At 42.0% G+C, this 15650-nt stretch overlaps 1 protein-coding gene across 1 annotated transcript in view; it reads right to left on the bottom strand.

Moving 5' to 3' along the window:
• The window catches only part of AMMECR1 (AMMECR nuclear protein 1), a 150621-nt gene extending 137166 nt beyond the window's left edge, over positions 1-13455 (bottom strand). The window contains exon 1 of the mRNA XM_073361201.1: positions 13422-13455. The gene's annotated coding sequence lies outside the window, so the exon portion shown is untranslated. The remainder of the gene's footprint in view (positions 1-13421) is intronic.
• Positions 13456-15650: the final 2195 nt, after the last annotated feature.

Raw genomic sequence — 15650 nt, 5'->3', positions numbered from 1 at the left:
CTTCTCATTGGGGGTAGAGTACAGGGATCAACTGGAGAGTGAGCTGCAGTCAATTTGGCCGGTCTTTACTAGACCTACTAAATGGACTGCCGGTGGATCGATCTCAGAGCGTCGATCCCTGCCTAGTGTAAACCTGCCCATATTCTCAAAGGGAGAAGTACCATGGCAGTGAGCATTCATCCCCAGAGATAATTTCATAGGTAAAAATTTATTTTTTCTCTCTCTTCATTCTGTGAAACGAATGGACTTGCGGCCTGATCCAAAGACCACTGAAATCAATGGAAGGACTCTCATTCATGACAATGGGGCCTTAGAGAAAAAGGGCTGGATTCCCTCCTGTGTTTGAGCTAGTATAGGAAAGGGAGGGATGGGAACATCAGAGATCCTGCGGGCTAGTCTGTGCTGGACCCAGTGTAAATTAGAGCAGCCTAGGGACCCTATGCCAATGGAGGATCAAAGTAGTTTAGTAAAGCTCTGCCATGCCCCCTTCTTGTCCCCAACATGCCTCTTGTGCCAAGACTAGTGTGACTGGCGAAGGAGCCAATTCTGCCAACATTACGAGAGTTCCCCTCCTCCAGTAGAATTCTCCAGTGGTCATTTGCAGCCATAATCCGGCTCCTTTGCCCTGCCTAAGTAGTGCAAAGTGGCTAGATTGTAATGGAGAAACTGTCCCAAAGTTGACAACTTACTCAGCTCCTGTGGCTGTTCACATATAGTGTCAAAAAATCTTACTCCAGAAGAACTGAACAAAAGCACAGATTAAGAGGTCCTGGGGAAGGGCAGAGCTCCACCTGTTGATAGCCTTAATTTAGTTTCAGATTGTAGCCATCCTCCTCATACCCTGTGTACAATGTAGTGCTGCATGTATGTGAATATGCAAAGGTTGCTGCATAACTTCCAGATGACTGGAGAGGTAAAAATAATCTTTCACATACATCCAATTCTTTCTGCCTGAGGACAGAATTTAAATATCGATGCTGGGTGTTTTTCCTTCTGTGTAAAAGCCGCAAGTTCAATTCCTAGCCTTATCTGTCTCAGGCTACAAAATGTTTAATGAGGACATTTACAGTGGGCAAAGCTGCCACTGGAAAGGATACGACTAAAGTGAACCATGCATGAAATGTAAAGGTATATGGAAATAGTTTCTTAAGCATTTCATTTCCTAGCCAAGATAGTAGGGTCATAACTTTCCATACGACTATGAATTCTGTAGGTGAGCAAAACAAAGATGCTGGGAATTCTGTGAGGTTTATCCAGAGACTTTCCTCATAATTTTTAACAGGGGATATATAAAGAACTTTGGTCCCACCTGTTTGATTTCAGGGCACCAGAGTGGAGGTCAAGCTCCTATGCTGCTATGTACATGACACATACCTCTCATTGTCTAGCTGCTTACTGTTCTGTGTCCTAGCCTACTCTTTGGGGAAATTAGGATGTAGTCTGGAAAATCCTATGAATTCAGTAGGGCTCTGCATGGGTGGCCACTTAGATCTGATTGCAGGATCAGGCCCCTGAAGTATGAAGTACTTGCTGAACATAGGCTGTGAAAATGAGAGCTTGCCAGTTACTGTTCTTTTCCCTACACTTTGCACACCTCTTCTGATGTGAGGCTGTTTCAATCACTACATTACAAAGTTACACACAAAGTTATCGAGAGGCAGATCAGAGTTCAAGATCCCCAGTTAGCTGACACTATGCGGCTGAAAAGGGCTTCAAGCATTTCAGAGGCTGCATCTTCACGTGCTGGATGGGAAATTAATAGACGCATCACCTGTTACTCGATAATGACCCCTGTGGGTCAACTCAGGAGTGATCCTGATGGACTTCAGAGGAAGCTGTGGCCCTCTTTGTCACAACAGCACAGAGAGTTTTGGGAGATAAAGTTTCCAAGGGAGGCTTGGAAGTATCTTCTTAGGGAAAATAAAATAGACTATGTGATGTTGGCCAAGTGCCTTAGGCTCCAGTTCAGCAAGGTACTTAACTACATATCTAACTTTAAGCACGTGAGCAGTTCCACTGACTCCTATATTCTAAACATCATTATATGTCTGTTGCTTTTTTGTTTGGTATATTTCAAGGTTTTCTAATAGTTGTTTATGCTAGGACCTAAAAGCCCCAGCCAAGGGGCTTTGTATTATGCTAGGACCTAAAAGCCCCAGCCAAGACAGAGGCCCCATAGACACTGTACAAACACACTAATAAGAGCCAGTTCCTTCCCCGAGAGTTTACATTCTAAATATTGTAGACACACAAGAAGTGGGAGGAAGGGAGAATTATTATTCTGATTTTACAGATGTCGAACTGAGACAGAGGGTATGTATGTCTACACTGCAGTAAAACACCTGCGGCTGGCCTGTGTCAGCTGGCTCAGGCTGTGGGCTATAAAATTTCAGTGTAGACATTCAGACTCAAGCTGGAGGCAGGGCTCTGGAGTGTCCACACGGCAATTTTATAGCCCCGCAGATGGAGCCTTGCAAGCCCATGTCTATTGCCACGGGCCAGCTGTAGGTGTTTTATTGCAGTGCAGACATACCCGGAGAGACTAAGGCCCTGATTCAACAATGCACTCAATCATGTGCCTAACTCTAAGCACACGGGTAGTCCATTTGAAATCAGTGAGGACTCTACATACTTGAATTTTTCAGTGTATTAAGTTTGACTTGTGACATTTTATTTGCACAGATTTCTAATCTTAGCTGCTTTGATGGCTGATGGCAAAAATCAGCAGATTTTGCAGGTGGTATTCAATTTGGTTACTGGATTTCTAAATACAGTATAGTAGCTAGACTGTCAGTAAAGCAGCAGATCTTCAGTTTGTGTATATCCCTAATTTTTAAAAAAATCAGTCCTGTAATGTTTCCCTTCCATTATACCTGTAACTGTTCAGCTACACCCATCCATTTCATGGGCAGTGCATACACAAACACACACATACAGAGACTGGATGTGCTAGTTTTTCAGTACAAAATAATTGGGTCATTGTATTACACCACTGTGAGAGTCTCAGCCTGAAAGGGATATTTTATTGACATTTAAGTGAAAAGGCAATCATAATATAATGGATCTTAAAAGTGGCTACACTGCTTCTGGATTACTGTATTGTTGCTCAATATTCCTGTCAAAATCCCTTTGCCCTGTGCTACCAGACTGAAGTCATGAGACTCTGTCCTATATTTATGTAACCTTTAGGAATATTTATAGCAATAAACGCAGCAATGTATTTTCAGCACAAATGATACATTCATGCAGTTTGACTTTATCTAATGTGTTGGTAGCAGCTTAAAGAAATTACACCAAAGTATAAAGAAGTTTGTTTCTCATGCATGCTTTGACACACTCTAGTGGCAGGAAGTTGCACTACTGCTTAAGCAATGGAGCCCAATTAAGGTTAGACTTGACTCTGTGCCAATCCTTTTTTTCTTTTCCATGTGCAGTAATTGTTCAACTGAAATTAACCTTTAGTCTGTTATTATTATAGTACGGTAAACAGCCTGACAGTGGAGAATTTACTGTTCAAACCCTGACTTTAGTACAAAGTCATATTATTCTTATTTATTTTAATTTATAACATTTTGGCTCCGGGATTTTTGTTGACTGTATGCGCAGATGGAGTCTCACACAGCAAGCCCCAATCTGGTTCAACTTTTTAGGTGCTGCCACAATACAAAAGTTTAATAATAAGAAATAACACCCATCCACAAACTCTACCCATTATTTAGCTATATCTACAATTTACACAGGAATTTACTCAGACAGCCTCATCCATAAACCAACCATCATCAAATAACAAACCAATAAACCATTCCACAAAGAACTACTCATTTATAGCCAAACCCCATCCAAAGCTCGTGTTCTGCTTATTGAACTGATCATAAAGGTCTCATTGTGCTCCCTCTTTCTGTTTGTCATATTCACCTGTTGTCTATCATCAGAAAGTTAGATGGTGAGCTCTTTGAGGCAGAGAATGTCTTTTGGGGGGTGTACATGTGTACAGTACCTAGCACAATGGGGACTCAAACTCTGATTGGGGCTCCTAGGCATCACCATGTACACATATGAAATATAATAATAATTAATCTAAGCGTGGCCCAGGAGAAACTGGTACATGGTTCAGTGGAGGAAGGGATTCTCCTTAAAGGTAGGAAGGATGGTCTACTGCTGCGGTTCTCAAACTGTGGGTCGGGACCCCAAATAGGGTTACTATTTCATTTTAATGCTGGGGCCCAAGGCCAAAGCCAAAGCCCAAGGGCTCAGCCCTGGGTGGCGGGGCTCAGGTTACAGACCCCCTTGGGGCTTTGCCCCCCCTGCCTGGGGCAGTGAGGCTTGGACTTTGACTTTGGCCCCGCCACCCAGGGCAGCGGGGCTCAGGCAGGCTCAGGCTTCAGTCCCCCCTCTGGGGGTCATGTAGTAATTTTTGTTGTCAGAAGGGGGTTGTGGTGCAATGAAGTTTGAGAACCCTTGGTCTAATGGACTGTGCGCTGGGTTGAACCTCAACAGTCTGGAGTTCATTTCCTCACTCAGCCCAGGACTTCCTGTGTGACCTTGGGAGAATCACTTTATGCTGTGCCACGGTTGTTATTCTGTCAAATACTAGAATAATACTTGCCTGCCTCATGGGGGGTGCTGTGTGGCTAAAGCCACTCAGTTATAGTGAAGACAACCATATCAGTATCTGGATAGATACTCTATTAAATGCTATCTATGGAACATGCAATTGGCATGACCAAAAATATTTTATATAGGATCAAGAGCTTTCAGACTCTGGCAGTTACAATGTTCTTGGTCTGGCTGGGAGCTATTGTGTCTCCCTGTGTAAGAGCAGCCTTATGTCGGTGTGATAAATGAAGGGAGGGGTGGGGGGTTGGCTCCCTTTTATGGACACACAGTCAGCCAGTTAGCTATAAATCCCCTCTTGGTAACTGTTCTCTACTTGCTCTACATGTAAAGGGTTAAAAAACATGCAGGTAAAAGGAGGGGAGTGGGCACCTGACCAAAAGAGCCAATGGGAAGGCTAGAACTTTTTAAAATTGGAAAAAAGCTTTCCCTTTGTGTGCTGTTGTTCTTCTCTGGGAAAGAGGGGAACAGGGAGCAGTTATTCATTGCTCAATTAGTTAAAGCAAAACTCTTAGAGATACGTCTGGTGCCTTAGAGGTATAAATACTACTTCTTCCATTTGCATTACTGTCAGTTCCTTTTTGACCTAAGTCCTAATCCAAGCAGGGAATAAATCAATTCATAAATGAGAAGAGGATGGATGAGTGTGCATCCAGAAATAATAGCATCTTGTCAAGGCTCAGTCAGTCATATCCATTGAGGCATCAGTAGTTAACCTAAGGTCATTCCCATCAAATAGAGCTTTGTAAAGCTACAACATAGAGGATTCTCTAGATGCATTTGGAGAATACTACTGTAGCGACAAAGCTTTTCTGAAGGATTCAACTCAGTTCTTTCCATCTTATTGTTTTGAACTGATGTCATCTTGACTCTACAGTGAATCCACTGTTGGCTTGCATTAAAAATAAATGATCAACTGAGCATTACATATAAATGTATTAAAGATTTTATGTATGGAAAAAACAAGGATGGGAAAGGTCAGAGCCTCGGGGTGAAATTATTACAATCTAAAGATGTTTGGGGAAAAATGTTGAAAATGTTTTGGTAGAAAACAGAAAAAAATTCTAAACAAACATTGTAACTTTGTTAACTTCTTCTGTTAGAAGCTCCCCAAAGTAGAGGTGACAGTGAAATTCTAAACTCTTGTGATGTAGCTTGGCACCAGTGATTCCTCTTTTTTGCTTTGAATTACTAATCCTGTGAGGCTTAATTTGGAAGTTTTAGAAATGGTTCTTCTTCCTGTTTAAATAAATTGGGTTGCCCTATGAAAAAGGGACGTATGTTGATTGTAAGATAGAATAAAGAAAATTGGATAAGGTGCACAGAGAAAACAACTAACAATGCTCTGCACATGAACTGTCCAAAAAGCTCTGCAAATTAGCTAATTAATCTTCACATTAGCCCTGTGAAGTCAGTAGAAAGGCAAGAAAATTGAGAAGGCAGTAGAAATTGAGAAAGAGGTTATGTGATGACTAAGGCTATTCAGTGCATCAGTGTCAAGCTAGGCTGAAGTTTAAATTATGGGCTTACTATTTACGTTACCAATAAAGTCAAATCCCAGGAAGGGGGTAAGCTGATGTGTGGATACTTTGCTCTGAATAAGGGGGGAAAAACACCTGCTTCCACCTAACTCTAACATAAAGATTCTAGGTACTTATGTGGTCCTAATTACTAGTAACTGAATGCCTCCCATTACTTCAGGGCAACATGCTTTCTCCTCCTTCTCTGTCACCAAGAAACAGACCTGAAGAAGAGCTCTGTGGAGCTCAAAAACTTGTCTCTTTCATCAACAGAAGTTGGTCCAATAAAAGATATCACCTTACCCACCTTGTCTCTCATATCCTGGGACCAACAAAGCTACGACAACACTGCAAACACCAAAAAAACAGGGTCAGGCTTTTTTCTTTTGGAAGGAGAAGTATCTTTCTAATGCCAGTTTTTTGGGACAGATGAAGACAGGCAAACTATTTGATTTATCTTCCATGTTACCTTAACATATTTGCACTGGTGTTAATTTTCCCACTTCTGTGGGAAAATCTGCAGGGCAAGAATTGGGCTCCTCAGCCACTTAAAAACTCACCAATGAACCCCCTTGACAGATATCATCCTTGTATCGAGAGATAGCCAAAGAATAGGTTAATTAGAGCAGAATTTTTCTCTGCATTTTGCCACCATGCTTGCTATAATTCGATATGTGCATTTAATAGGCCATTTCTGTCAACTACATTAAAATGTATTCTCTCATTTAAATATTTTGATCTATAAACATTTCTTGGAGCTTTGGAGATTCCTTCAGTCACATGTCAGGAAGTATGGTGGGTGGTGGTGTTATCTAATAGAGGACTGGGAGCTAAGATTTTCTGGGTTCTATTCCTGTCTTTGCCCTGACTCACTGTGTGGCTTTGGGCCCAAATTTTCAAAAGTGACCACTTATTTTGGAGTGCCTCCAATTTTGGGTCCCCATCTTGAGAAACTGGGGCCTGATTTTTTTTAGTGATACTAAGCAATGAAACTTAATGGAGCTGCCGGTGTTTAAAGTTGGGCATCCAAAAATGGAGGTACCTAAAAATAGCATCCACATCTGAAAATGTTGCCCTTTCCCTCAGTGTCACTTTCTTCATGTATAATGGATAACTCTATGACAATATACCTCTGCCCTTTGCTAGAGGAGATGGGAACTGTGACGGTCATAGACCCTACATTACTAACAGCTAATGGAGAATCTCCTTTACCAAAAAATGGTTTTAGAGCAGAATGATCTGAATTCTATCCCTGCTATTGCTAGGCATTTTGATGTGGCTGTGATAGGAGCAGCAGAAGTTTCCTAAAAGTGGGGGGCCACCAGCGTCTGAACCGTGGTCCTGCCCCCCTGCACCACCTCTTCCCCCTGAGGCGCCGCTGTCATGCAACCCATTCCCCCCAGACCCTTGTGTTGCCCCTTCTCCCCAAGCCCCTGCCCCCTGCTTGTTCCTCTCTGCCCCCTCTCCCTCATTGCTTGCCCTCGCTGCTGGTAAAAAGTGATGGGGCCAGAGCTTCCTGCCCCTCTTCTCCCACCTCCATTCCGGTATCCCTGGGCTGGGGCCAAGGTATGGAGTACATTCTTTAGCCAGCTATGAAGTGTTCAGGATAATCCTTAAAGTTTGTGAAGAACTAAGTGACTACAAAGTTGTTACAATCCATATTTATGAAATCAGGCCTTCAGTCTCACCTGGGGGATGTGAGAAGTTAGGTAGTTAATATGTCTACAGGGTACTTGAGAGGTAAAGCATTAGATAAATGCAAAGAACTATCATTAGAACTCATCAAGGTGAAAAGACTCTAGTTTCCTTTTCCCTCACTATTCTTAGGTAAAAATGTATTTGAAAAAAATATCAGTTCAACAGAGTTAGTCTCTTATACATGTAGCATTCAGTCCTACGTTGTTTGGTCACAAGTTTGAGTTAGATGCCAAATATCTAACTCTTTGTTCCAAAGGATTTATTTCTTTTCAACACAATAAAAGTAACATTAACCACTGATTGTGGGTGATGTGTTTATTGTGACAGCCATTTAATATAGCCGAGGGCCTGCCATCTTTAAATGGATGTCCTTGATATACTATACCCTGTACTGCTAATGTAGAATTGTAGAGAGACAAAGTGGGTGAGGTAATATCTTTTATTGGACCAACTTCCGTTGGTGAGAGAGCCAAGCTTTCGAGCTTACACAGAGCTCTTCAGGTCTGGGAAACTAACTCGAAGTGTCACTGTTAAAAACAAGGTTTGAACAGATTGTGTAGCATAAGTAGTTAACATATATTTCAAGGGACCATTCAAGGTGAAGTGGCCTCTTAACACCCCTCTAGTTATAGGGAGGAAAGGAAGTGGAGTGGGGAAAGCAACTGGGAGGGAGGGGGTGGTTGTTAGTGGGTTACAGATCATTATAATAAGCCATAAATTCAGTGTCTCTATAGTCCATGATTTTTAGTGTCTAGCAAAGTTATGAATTTAAGCTCCCTGGCTCAGCTTTTGAAAGTGTTGTGCAGGTTTCCTTTGAAGATGGGGACTGATAAGTTGGATGTGGAGTAGGATCTGACTGTTTTGCAGTCTTATAGCTCATTTGAATGCTCAAACATTGCGAATATTTGCAAAGTGATTCTAATTTTTTGACTGGCACTTGCAATAACATACCTCAAATTTCAATCATCAATTTTGCCAGCAAACTGTGTCTCTGGATATGTCTACACTGCACTGAGCCTCCCAGCCCAGGTAAAGAGACTCACTAGCTCTAGCTCGAGCACTAAAAATAGAAGTGTGGGTTTTACAGGTCAGGCAGCAGCTCAGGCTCGCAAGCCCACCTGACCCGTGGGTTCTAAGCTCAGGGAGCTAGCTCGAGCCTCCGCTGGTGCTGCAATGTCCACACTGCTATTTTTAGTGTCCTTGCTGAACTAGTGTGAGTCTGTTTACCTGGGCTGGGAGGCACTTTTCCAGCTGCAGTGTAGAAGTGTTCATTTGGAAGTAACAGCTATTCAGTTCTAAGCATATAGTAACAGAAGCAGTTGTTCTAGTTAGATGCCTTTAGCACTAGTCTACTCCTCTGACATCAGTACAGAAATCTATGAAAAGCCTTCTGTAATCACATAGGTCAAATGTACTGTAACATACAGTACAATTATAGCATCCGTATAGTATATCCTTACATGTCCTTGATAATGTTAACTCATTTGAGCCTGGATTCTGATCTCACTTGGAGTCATTCCAGGAAAATTACTCCAAATTTATATCAGGGTTCCTGCCCCTGATCCTTATGGAAACCCTCTATGAATGATATTGAGAGAAGAAATCTCACTCCAGCAAGAGATTGAAGCTAGCTGTAGCTGTACTGTACTGACAGTAGGTCCCTCAGTTTCTTCAAAAAGACTGATTAACCAAATACAAATTACCCCCCATGTACCTTCCTCATCCAAAGTACTGGTCCCATTATCCCATCACTTTCAATAGCGTTTTTCAATGTCATAAGCTAAATCTTGCCTGTCTTGATGTTGTTACCTGTCACAACCTTAGTCTTTGTACAGAGATCCCAGTGATGTCAGTGGCATCTCCACATGGAGAACTGGAGTAGAATATGGCCCTTATTATTTATTCATATGTTTGGGGACTGATTCTCATTTCTTTTACACCAGTGTAATTCAGTGATACCTTGACTGAAGTCACTGGAGTTACCCCTGTGTAAAGCAAGAGCCAGTGAGAACAGACTCATGCTTGGAGTCTTCACAGCTATAATTTTTTAGCTAAAATTGGCAGGACACTTTACAGGTTGATCACTTACAAGAGTTTCTCTTTACCTTCTATGTAAGGGAGTTATATGACTGTGTGAAAGAATAAATATATCCTTTCAGTTCATGGTCAGACTATGTAGTAAACTCTATTTTTAATCAGGTTAGGTTCCATTCTACACCCTATGTATTTTTTTTTAAATTATATTTATATCCAGTAGCTCTTTACAGCTAATTGCCTCTAGGCAGGGCGCATCATAAATTCCTGAGTTTGTATAGTATCTACCATAACGAGGCCTCGATCCTTGTGTTTTCAGGTGCTACTGCAATATAAATCAATGTATTGAAAGTTTAATTAAACTCTTATTCACCTATATAAATTTTGAGCCAGACTGTGGCTGGCCCTGTGTGGATGCACAAGGGGAGAAGAAGGTGCATGAAGCTTTTTTCCCCTCCTCATTTGTGTTCCCGTGCAGGGGTCACTCACAGTCCCTGGAGGGAGTGCAAGAACTGCATGAATCTAGCACTATGAGTGGGTCTGTACTCACTAAAAGGGATGGGCAGGGCACCAGCCAGCAGAGTTGAGCAGGTGTGAAAGCAGTGCAGTATAATGTGATATAATGTGTGCAGTGTAATCTGTGACAGGTTGGTAGAGCTCCAAGTGACAACAGGTGCTGCACACAGAAGCCTAGCAGAATAACCACAGCCAGCATCAGGCGCATGGACTGAAACTGTCTTCTTTATCATGGCTCTATAAACAGCAGAGAGGCTGCTTCATTGGCCCTCCACAACAGGGAGCCCTGCATTCCAGGGGGCAAAGTCTCTACGTGCAAGCAAGTGGGATCCTTGCCTCAGCAATGGCTCCCATACACAGCCCTGATGCATGTTATTATTGTTCCTGGCATGAGAAATCTGGGCAAAGGGCTTTGTGCATGAGGCTGTGGCCAGGCAAAATATGAATGTGCATGAACACAACGTAAGTGTGTGCCCAATTTGGGTGCCATTTGGCACAGCTGGAAACTGTTAATCCCTTTAATCCATATCCCCTTCCCCTTAACTCTTCACTAATGTCAATAAGGGTCTTTAGTTTTCAACAGGAAAACTGACCTATGCTGTAATCTATTGTAAAGATGAAAAGTTAATCTATACTTGATCCCATCTACTTTTCTATTTTAGAGGTAATTTCCTTTCTGAATTAAGCTGCAGTGTATTGTAGAGTAACCCATTCATGATCTCTTCCTCTAATATTAACTCTCTTTAATGGTACCATTTCAAATGATATTTTCCCTATAATAAGTGTAAACAAGCTCCACCTACATAGGTAATGGTCATCTACACAAGTTTACCAGTGTAATTAGTTTTATCACATTAAATTGTTCAGATTTTAAACTCTTTGTGGGCTTGTTCTGAAGGCAAAACTTCCATTGACTTCTGGCTTTACTGAGAGTTTCTTCTTTAACAGCCATGTGGGATCTGGCCTTATATGTTTGCATGGCAACCCTTCCAATAGCTCATATCCAATCCTCTGCTGACAATAAGCAGCAATTGCTTCAGTAACCTATTATTTTTTAGCAATAGCTTTTCAAAATACAGCAAACCGTATACATTTCTTTCTTTCTGTCTTCAGTTTCTGTGACAAGGAATAGGGGCCCTTCAAGATTCCCAGTAAACCGGGTGCTTACTCCCTGCCTCACTCAAATATTCAGGATGGAGTAACAAGGCTGGATCAGGGGCTAAAGACCTGATGCGGATCTTTCATTAGCTTTATACCAGTGTAGTTCCAACAGGTTCAATGGAGTTACTTCTGAGACTCAGTAGTGTGAAAGGAGAGTCAGTGCTCAAAGCCCAACGAGGCATTCAGAAGGAATTTAGGACATACCATGTAAATTGGTAGTGAATGGGGAGAGAGGCCTTTACAAGAGGCAAAACTCCACACAGAAGGTCTAACTCAAAGTCTTTCCATTGACTTTAGTAAACTTTGGATCAGGCCTCCAATAGGCTGACTTGTAATCCAAGGTGTTCTGCTTGTTTTCGTTTTTGTTTTTAATTTGGATTCTTTCGTACCTCAGCCATTTGTTCACTTTTCATATAACTCAGGCCCACGGATGCCCAAGGACAAAGCCCGGATTAAAAATCTTGCTTGTTGACAGTCTTTGTTTTGTTGCTGAACCCAGTGCTGGCCCACTACCCCTTTCCGCACTTGTACGCTCATGTAATATTATTTCTCCCCACCCCTTAAATCTATCCTGTTGTAGAAAACCTCTCACAGGACATTTTCAAGCTAAAAAACGGAAATAAATATCTATCTGATCAAAAGGCGGCAGGGGAAGATTGAACACCTCAAACTCTGAGGGTCTTGCTAACTTTTGTTTCCACTGCAGATGCAATGTCTAAGCACTTTTATAGGAAACATTATTCCTTATGGGACTCCATTAGTACTCCATGCTCTCACCGTCTCCTGACAGTAGACACAGGAGGCAGGCATTACTTATTCTGTTAGAAGGTTTCCCTACCACTAGTGCAATCTCAAACTGTCCAAAATGTCTCTCTTAATAGGACAACACACACTGAGCTGCAGTCAAATATTTGGATGCTAAAGATTAAGCCCTCAGGAGACTTCTGTTGTTGTTGCAATAATGTATCACCAACCATTAAAGGATATTTTAAAGCTACTCCAATTTTTCCAAAAGGCCTCTGGAGAGGTAAAGAAGAAAAAAAACCTCTTGCATTTAATGTCTGCAGGGAGTTCTAGAATTTGGGTTGTAGATTCATCAGAAATAAGCAATTTTCCTGGGATGATATTCACATATATATATATATGAATAAAGTACCAGAGGATATTTAACTGTTCTCACTGCTATTTCAACCAAACTGTATGTGTTGTAAAATGGGAATTTCACCATCTTTACAGAGCCTAATTCATGCATTTCTAGACTAGGAGAACTGCATGATAAAAACCTATTTATTTTTGGTGTAAATAGGTCTTCTACCTTAGCATTAGTGGTATATCTGAGATGTCTTTGTAGTGTTAACACACTATTATACAGCAGTTTTAACATACTGTAGCAAAAGCCTGTGCACAAGACAAGAAAGCAATGTATGTAACTGTAGATCAGCAATATTGGGTCTTTTTTAATAATGTTTCTAGTTAAAGTACATAAAACAAGTCCTAGACTTGAATTGTTTACTCAGCTAAATAATAAAACCGACATTCAGCCTAGTATCAGGGAAGCTCAGGCAACAGACATATCCACAATTCAATCATGGTTAAAAATTACAGCTCTCCAAAATGTGCTGAAATGTAATGGGAAAAAGAAGGCTGGAACTGAATGAAATCAGTGTCAGTCGTTGATTTCTAGAACATACAAAGACAGTGAGTATAAACGTGTTACTTACAAGTGCTGAGGATTTTAGGGAATGAAAATGGAGACCAGGAGCTGGAGACTGCCTGCCATGCCAGCAGTGTTGATTTGGAAACGATGGACACAAATAAACATTCAGCAAAGCTTAAAAACTGTAATGCAAAGCTAGCCAAAAGTGTCCATGTCCTTACCGTGCTGTGGCTGGCAGGCAATCCGTTTCTGGGAGCCTTCAGTCCCGCTAATCAGGCTCCGGGGATTTTGTTTGCAAGGGAGATTGTCCTTTAAGTGATCAGTGCAGGAAAACGGAGAAATAAAGAGAAATGAGCAAATTGTACAAGGCAAATAGCTGCAGGTCTTTAGCATGCTCCCTGCGTTTTCCTAAGCTGCATCTGCAGGAGAGAAAATATCCCCAAAATAGCTCAGGCTGTCAATGACTTGCTGAAACCTGAGAAAGAATTGCTGAATTTAAAGATCTGCATTGCTGTGGGTGTATAATTAAAATGAGAAACTGCTGGCAGGAGGAACCTGGGATGGAAGCACATGCTTAAGGAGTAACTTGCAAGTTCACCAGTGTCAGAACATGACCTGACCCCTGATTTCCCCCTTCCTCCCTCTCACATCAGTTAACCCCTCTGAGTTCAATGTGGAGGAAAATTCTGTACTAGTGCAGTGGGAGGGAGAGGATACATAGATGGCCAAGAAAGCTCTTTCAAACCCTATTATCTGTGGTTCAGTGACAGTAAGTTACAGCAGTGTCCCACTTTCTACATTTCAAAGCAGTCAAATAAGCTGATGTTATGCATAGGTCTCTGGAGCTGCAAATTTTAACCTAAGGAAATCTCAACTGCATGCAGATTTTTGTTTTGACAGTCTGCAGCAGGTTAATTAATGTCAACCTAGTGCTGAGGCTAGTGTAGTCTGTTTGAATCAACCTTAATTTTAAAGACTACACCAGCTGTGTTGTTAAAATGATTCTTGAAAAATATTTTGAATGGGGTCAATGCCAACGATAGAGAGGAACTAAGAGTTGGATGAAGATATAACCAGGAATAGTGGGGTTAAATTTAAATAAGGGGAATATATGCTGATATCAAGGAAAAGAACTGATCATAGGATCTGTTGAGCTAAGAAATAACCTCCCAAGGGATCTGGTAGTAGCTCCATTGCTTTGGACATTTAAAATACGACCGAACAAGACACTACAAAAAGTTCTAAACAATACAGCCCCGCATTTCCGGGAGATGGATTAGAAGACTTAATAAGTAGTTATTTTCCTTCTATAATCAATATGGGTCTAGTCCTGCCAGGGGAATTCTCTCCTCCTCCCCCTGTCCCCAGTCACTTGATGCCAGCTAAGATATTGGAAGATAGCCTACAAAGCAGCAGTAAGGGCCCTCTTACCCTTAGCACAGGGGGAGTCCAGGAAGTGCAGAGTCAGCATAGTGTGACTCAGTGCGGGAACATGGTGGGCAGCTATCTGTGCCACAGCTCTCCCCATCAGTTGGATGGAGAAATAGGGACCATTGCAGTCAGGGGGTAACTTCAAGTATCCCCTGAGTCTTCTCTAACCTGCACCATAGACTGAATGGGCCCCTGGGCAGTGGGGAGGAGCTCTGCCTCCTTTCTTGGTCCTTGCCTTCACTGGGATCAACACTGGCACAGGGATGAATCAGGGCCAAATATTTACTCTGACAAAACTCCCAGAGATTAAAGGGACTGACAAGAAAGCCTGGTGTGCTAAGGAGGCTATGTTATACCATGTGGTTTAGGGCCTTGTTCAGGTTACTTTAGTCAGGCAAACTCTGATTGTTTATATTATGGTAACACCTGGAGCACCAGAGGGGGATCAAGGTTCTGTTGTGCTGACCTGAATGGAGCAAGTTGGGAAGTTTTAGACAAAACAGTCTTACATCAGAAAATGCTGATTTGTCAGGAACAAAACTTTTTGCAGTAATGTGTCAAGTTCAACAAAACACTTGTTGGGAAATTTCGCAGATCCGTGATGGAGTTTCTGGTCAAAATAAGAGTGTGTGTGAACACGTGTATGCAAGACAGAGACCCACCCCAGTATGGCCAGCTTTGTAGCCTGGCATGTTGGAGACTCATGTTGAAGTCCCTGCTCTGCCTCATTCAGCCAAGTGCTCTCACTACGGGGCTATTCTGGGCTGTCAGGCTTTAAAAGGTGTTGGGTTTTGTCCTGATGCAGAATGGGAAAATTGGAATCTTGGAAAATTTCCCACACAGCTCTAGCGCTGAACAGCCATAAAGAGACACAGGCCCTATCTCACCAAGTTATCAGACAATGGGACAGATCTGTGATAACTCTTTCATGCTGAACAGCTCCTTAGACCATGACGGTCCCATTGAATCAATGGGATTAGCTGTGATTAAGGGTATCACCATCTGGCCCAAACAGCATT

Source organism: Lepidochelys kempii, chromosome 9 (assembly GCF_965140265.1).
Source record: "Lepidochelys kempii isolate rLepKem1 chromosome 9, rLepKem1.hap2, whole genome shotgun sequence".
NCBI classification, from domain to species: Eukaryota; Metazoa; Chordata; order Testudines; family Cheloniidae; genus Lepidochelys; species Lepidochelys kempii.
This window is presented reverse-complemented; position numbering and strand designations above follow the sequence as displayed.